Genomic DNA, 6,119 nt, shown 5'->3' on the forward strand with positions numbered 1-6,119 from the left:
CTTAAGAGCTTGTGGTGTCTCTAGATAGCTTCTGAGTAAAAGTAATGGAAGTTTTCTGATGGATGACAATACTTGGGTTATGTTGTGTCATGAATATATAAGATTTTTTCACACACAGATAGAAGCAGTCCTATAGATAAAGTGCCATTACATTTTTGGTTTTTTTTTCTTTTTTGGAAGAGCACCCTTTTTTTCCAGTTCACCCTGAAATAGAATAGGAATTTAAGAAATGAGAAGAGATGGAATAGTAAAGAAGAATGTTGTTCATTATTAATTATAGAGATAAGTTCTGCCAGAGATATGAGGAAAGCATAATAGGTTTTCTGAAATGTTTTTGAGCTCATGTGGACTTGCAAAATCTTCTATCACTTTCAGGGTCACATCCCACTTTATCAGTGCCACTGCTGGTATCACCATTTATGGAACCTTTGATCCCCTTTCTGACATTGCTGACGTATGTGAGAAGCGTAAGCTCTGGATGCACGTGGATGTAAGGCTTTCTGGAAATAATGCTTGGCATTCTCAGAAGCTTAAAAACTGGAATCAGTTTTGTAGGCACAGCTTTTCTGAGATTATGAAATGAATGGTCTATTTGCCTGAATGAATGCTACTGGAAAAAAATACAGAAGGGGATATAAGCTTTCAGTATAGGTTGTGCTTGTTTACAAAAACGGTTGACTGCACTCATGCAGTAATATAGCACATACCACTTACAAGGTGGTTCTTCTTGCATCAGCTAAGCCAACTCCGAAAATTAAACACACTACCTGTGCAGCATATAATATTTGAGCTCCTGAGTTACTGTCTGTGTTCAGAGTTGTCATTTGGTTTACCCTCCTATTTCAGGATACTTGGCTTGTAACAAAGTAAGGTTGATTATGCTTCCTAAATAAAATTCTTAGCTCTGCTGTAAGTATGTGGGTGTAGGGGGGAAAGTGGCTAGCTTGGTTTTGGGGTTTTGCTGCTGTTGTGAAAAGGTATGAATAATTATGGTTTATGTCTTTAGCCAACTTCAGTATTGTGTTTACTAAATAGTCTGAATCTTTTTTTTTTCAGATTTTGAAGTTTATAGGAACTCTAGTCCATTAACCCCTCCTGAAAACTTCTAGATAGATGCTATAAATAGGCTTGCATGCCTAACAGTAGGACAACATTTTGAGGAAATGTTCAGTGTTGCACATAAAAACAGTTGAATGCTGATGTGCATAGCATTGATTTCTTCCATAGTACAATGACAGTATAATAGAAGTATAATGAACTTATTCCACTGAAATCACTGTGTCCTGTAAAGATACTCTAATTTCTGCAAAATATGAAGAGGGTGTCAGCCTAATTATGTAAGGAAAAATCGGAAACTTTGTTGTAAAGCTGCCTTGCTCTGATAGCTGCTGTTTGGTACTTCAGAGGTGGGAGCTCAAGATATTTGAAACGGATGATTACAGTGAATGAAGAATAGAGAATGAATACAGAGGCAAATTCTTTTCTTATATCCACATAACCCAACTATTTGTAGCTGAAGACCAAACTTACTTTCATATGCAATCATGTCTTCACTGAAAATAGTGAAATGCGGATTGACATAAAGGTGACAAGAATATAACCCTTGGTATTTTTGAGTTCTTGTTATGGTGCTAAATCCTGCTCATCTTACTGATGCATTAAACCATGTTGAAGCTAGTAGGACTATTTGTATACCTAGAAGTTGAATCAAATACAATCAGTTTATTTTCTGCTATAATAAACAACAGAATAGTATAGGAAATCACTGGAATAGTGCAGCCCTTTATAATATTTGTCATATGTCATCAATCTACTTTCTTTTTTAATATATTGGTTTTGTCCTCTAACTGTGCTGGGGGAAGAGGGTAAGCTGTAAGTTTCTTTTCCTCTCTGAGTTTCTTTCTGTATAATACTTGAATCATTCACTGAACAGTTTATATTCCTAAGATGAAATATTTAATGATGGTTAAAAATCCCTATTTTATTATGAGTGTAAGTCAGTCAATCATTTCATGCAGGCTGTATGGAGTGGTGGTCTGACGATGTCTAGGAAACATTCTTTTAAACTCAACGGCATTGAAAGGTGAGCACAAGAACATGTTGTTTTGGTTTTTTTTTCTTTCAGAGTAGATAATATTTTTTCTCTTGTCATTCTCACCATGTTGCTGCTGCTTTGAATCTCTCCCTGCTTTCTGTCACTATGCAATAACATTTGGCATCTAGGAAAAAACAAACACATGCTAATAACCCCTGCCCCAAAAACCCCAACCCAACAAAACCCAGCCAAAATCCCCCCCCGCAAACAAACAAACAAAAAAAACCACAGGAAAAAAAATCAATCCTGGCCCCCTTAAAAAAACATCCTAGCCTCTCTCTTTGATTTCTTTGCCCTCTCGCTGTATTAAACTTTTCTTGAACGTATTTCCTTTTCCTGCCACAAGTGTTATAGCTTCATCAAACTCTTGCTTCTGCTTAAAATATCCCACAATAACATATTTCTTCATCAACCATTGGCCCTTTTTTTCCTTTAATTTTCTTCTTGGAAGTGCTTTCCTCTTAAAGATGATGTCTCCCAATTTCTGTACCCTGATTTGTTATCCTATGTCCCTGACCTAGAACTGCAAGCCTTTTCAGAGTGTATTTATACTGTAGACCACAGTGCTGTGTGGGTATATGCAAGTAGTTTAAATCCCAGAATTGGGGCAAATTAGCCCATAGTGCTGCTGTGAAGGTATGTTGGTTTTACTGTCAGTCTAATCTAGGGAGTCTATACTGTACTGTGGTGAACAGCATAGCTATAACATATGGCACAAATTATGTGCTATGCAAACTGGTGGTCATACATAACTATTTAATAAGCATCTATCTGCATGGGAACAATTTGGAGTACTTAAGAGATGCAGCCTTTAACATCTGGATAGTGCTTTACATTGCATTTGATCTCTACGGCCCATTCTGTTATTCTGTTATATCCACACAAGCTGATGGGGGCTTCGCTTCAGTGTTCAGCCTTCCTCATTTGTGGAAAGGTAACACAAGTGGGCCCACTTTTCTATCACAATGCACTTTGGGTGACTCCTGTGAGGAAGCTTGAGGTCCCGTTAATGCTAGAAGCATGAAAGCTGGCTTACCGCTCAGACAGAAGCATCAGTTCTTTAACTACTTCTTTCTTTGGAGCTTACTGATAGCTTGTATAGCCAACCTTATCCTCTGCTGTAGAGCTTATATCTCTGAGGTTTCCTGCTCCAGAACCATTACATGGTCAAGAGGAGAGGCTTTCCTATTCAGCTGGTGTCAAATGAGTAAAGAAACATGTTCCTAGGAGCCTCCTTGAGATGCTACCCTACAGGTACACTCTGTAGAGGAGAGGTGTGCCAGGACAGTGATCAGGTCCACTTCTCAACAGTTTCAAAAAGTCAGAGAGGGCTCAAGAAGAGCATAAAATGGATGCATGTATTTTACAGATTCTTAGACACACAAGAAAAGCATTATTTTGTTAGCAAGCACCTAAAAAGTAATGCAATGTCTTTGAGCCCACTTCTGGATTTCAGAAAACTCCCCTCAGAAAGGAGCAAATAGTTCTGCAAGGTTGTTTAAGCCAAGCTTACATTCACTTATGCATTTATAAATTTAAAGATTTAAAACTGGAAGGCAGAATTATCAGGTTTACATGCTACAGTATCTGATTTGGGATTCTTCCAACAAACCCAGACTTCTTTTTTTAAGCTGTTGCAAATACTTGGAAGTACACTGAATGAAAAGATTTGAGAGGGGTTGTATCAGATCCCAGGGTTAGTTGTTATTCTAAGTATTGTCTCTTTGTATAAATTGGAAGAGCAGACTATCTGCTTCTCTCATCTTTTCATTGAATTACCTATGGAAGCTGCCATTTTTTTAACAGCAAAGCTTGCTTGCCAAACTAATGCCTTGCAAACAGAATATACCATAGTAAAAGTTAAATCATCCTTTGTGCTGCTAGGTACCTTAGTACAGTATGTGGAGTTCAGTGTGTCTGAGAGTTTTATTTGCAGGAGAAGTCAGCATGCAGTAGAGAAAGGTGTAAATTTATAGCACGTTAGTTACTGCTGTTTCCTTATACAAGTAGTTCCTCAAATACTCAGCATGGGGTAGCTTTCAAAATGCAGCAACCAACCTGTCATGGAGATGCTTGGAGCCCACACAGGGAATGTAGCATTATTTTATAGCCTAGCTAAGCGCTCACTAATTTTCTCATGTAGACAAGCCACAGGATAATGTTGCAGTAGGTGCATTAATTATCTGTAGGGGTTTATAGTCTTTAACCTTGACATTAAATGGCAGATACACTCAGCTTACCTATGAGATACTACTATGAAAAGTTAACAGGTTTGCTTATTTGGTGGTTAGGTTTACCAAGGTCTGTGCTGTCATCCTTCATCACAGGAGCAACAGGAAAGGTATTGTCTTAGAGATAAAATTAAATGCATGAAAAACACATTTGGGGACTGATCACTTTTCACATCACATGATGCTTCCTCACATGTTTGATTGGCTGTTAATTTTCATGGGTTTAAGCTGGAAAGATCCTCTTACTGCTTCATTAAGCTTTATTTCTCTTCAGTTTATGTAGGTGTGGCTTTGAGCAAGGAAGGAGAGAATTTTTTAGTCCTGCTTATTTTCTTTCAAACTCCAGTTAGAAAGAAAAAAATGTTTTTTCCTAAAGAGCTATTTGCACACATATCATTACAAAGTGACCATTATATTGTTTTACTAGGATCTTCTACAATCATGTAACCAGATGCATGCAGGCTATCTGTTCCAGCCTGTTTCCAGTCCATGACAGTAGGAAAGGACTCTGAAAATACAGATTTATTCCAGAAACTTGACACATTTTCTTCACTGTTTCAGACTGAAACATATTTGAAATTAAAGACAAAAGTAAACTTTAAATTGGAGTACAGCAGGAAATATTAAGAAACACATTTTATTACGAGTCCCATTCGAGTTAGAAATTATATGACTTTGGGGTTCATCTCCCTTCTCCAGAGTTATTTGAATTAAGCGTCCTGTTTAAACTAAAGCCTGTAGGTTCCCTATCCCCCTAATGGTGAAGCTAAACATGCTGCTAAATATTCAGCAAGTATCCTTTCTTTAACAGGTCTCTGATGGCTCAGATATCCTAAAGCAGTTTAAAGTACAACTCAAACTTGTAAGTGGCAAAGGACAGGTGAATTGAGTTCAAAAGCATAGGTCACGGTATTGAAATCCTGTTTTGGTGTGGGACCCTTCAGCAGCTAAAAAGCTTTACAACATTCATCCAGGGTAAACATGCTTTTTAAAGCATGGAGAAAAGGGCAGCTGTATTCATTTCTCAAAATCACTGCTGTAAGTGTTGTAAGGAAAGCTATGCTGATGGAGAGTGCTTTGGAAAGAGAACAACTGCAAATAGCATGTAGACGTATAGCAAGAATTAAAATTATCTTTTGTCCATTATCAAAATCAAGCTTTCAGGGGCTTAAGAGAAAATAATAACTTATTGCCTATTGGTTTTTTAATTTTTGTTTGCTTCTACATTGAAGTTTTACTGAAAAGATGGGATGCATTTCCTGTCATTATAAAAGTCAACATGTCACCCAAAAGGCTCTTCATGCATTGCTTTTGTCCTTTCCAAACTAGAAATGTTTTGGAGGGGGGAAGAGGGGGGAACTGGAGGCAGCAGCATATGTTCAGTTTCATTGCTGGTCCAGATCTGTAAACAGAGGAGGTGCACCTATCAACTGCCTACTGAATGAATGCTCTTGGTGACTTTTGTAATAGAATAATATCACTCGTTAATTGACTTACTGCTGACTGGCATCCTATGACTGTGACAGGCATGTGAACTTGCAGGTTCTCAGAGGAATCCGGACTCTTTTGCATATTAATGCTCTTTAAAACCTGTATTGCCATTTCAAGCAGCTCCAGTGCCTGCACGATCCGCAGCGGAGCGCTCCAGCGCGGTGCACAGGGGGGTTTCCTGAACCAGGGAAGCCTCAGGGGAGCAGAGAGACCTGCCAGGAGCCCGCAGCTCATGCGGCAGCGGCTGATGAGACCCGGGCAGGGCCAGGAGCAACCGCGGGCAAGCCCCACCGACCTGTCTA

At 38.7% G+C, this 6,119-nt stretch overlaps 1 pseudogene; it reads left to right on the plus strand.

The window, feature by feature from the left end:
• The window catches only part of LOC103919226, a 29,702-nt pseudogene that overhangs the window by 15,739 nt on the left and 7,844 nt on the right, over window positions 1-6,119 (plus strand).

This window comes from Pygoscelis adeliae, unplaced genomic scaffold, assembly GCF_000699105.1.
Source record: "Pygoscelis adeliae isolate BGI_AS28 unplaced genomic scaffold, ASM69910v1 Scaffold6, whole genome shotgun sequence".
NCBI classification, from domain to species: Eukaryota; Metazoa; Chordata; class Aves; order Sphenisciformes; family Spheniscidae; genus Pygoscelis; species Pygoscelis adeliae.